Genomic DNA, 853 nt, shown 5'->3' on the forward strand with positions numbered 1-853 from the left:
TGTCCAATGTTTAGCCAAGTTAGTTCCACTTAGTCCAATATTAGGCCACACCAAACACAGGACAAATGTGTTCTGTCCTGTCCTGTTCCACCCTGTCCAGCGTACCAAACGCACCCTAAGAGACAACATCTCAATCATTAAAAAATGAATCTTGTTTGGTAAAAAAAGTTTGTCTCTTAATGATCTAGAACCCTCTGAATTGTTTTGTATCATGAGTCTCCCTTAATCCTTAAGCGTCATAATTTCATTGTAAACAATTACCAAACAATTATATTTCATTATATCATTAGAGTCTCTTAATCATTCTAACCACTTAATCATTATAACCACTTAATCATTATGCACCAAATCATTCAGCAACTATCAAACAGCCCTAAGTGGCTATTTAATAGTTGTGGATTGGGCTAATTTGTTCAGCAGTAGTGTGTTTATCAAAGTTAAAATTTGACTGAAATCTGATCATGATGTTGATCGAAAATTGATTGGATCAGCTCCAAAATGATGCTTACTCCAATTAGTTTCTATGTTTCCATAGTTTGCCCTTAATTACCACGATTAGGTTCTCATCTCTTGCCCCTCCTCCTTTCTCCGCCTCATCTCCTCTTGTCGGTCGTTGCTCCTTCTGCCTCCTCCCGCCAATCGTTAGGTGAGAATGAAACGTCTTTAAGCTTTTTATGGTTATTTTTCGATCTAATTTTTTTTACTATCTTCATCATTTTAGGGCATCTTTATATATTATAAAAAAGTTATAGGTTTTTATAAGAATTAACATTTAAAAAAACTCTTACAAGAGACTTGCACTATTTGAGTTCTTGTATAATAACATTGGTTTTTATCTTAAATTTAAGTGACG

This window comes from Cynara cardunculus (assembly GCF_001531365.2).
Source record: "Cynara cardunculus var. scolymus isolate 2C chromosome LG 10, CcrdV1, whole genome shotgun sequence".
NCBI lineage: Eukaryota > Viridiplantae > Streptophyta > Magnoliopsida > Asterales > Asteraceae > Cynara > Cynara cardunculus.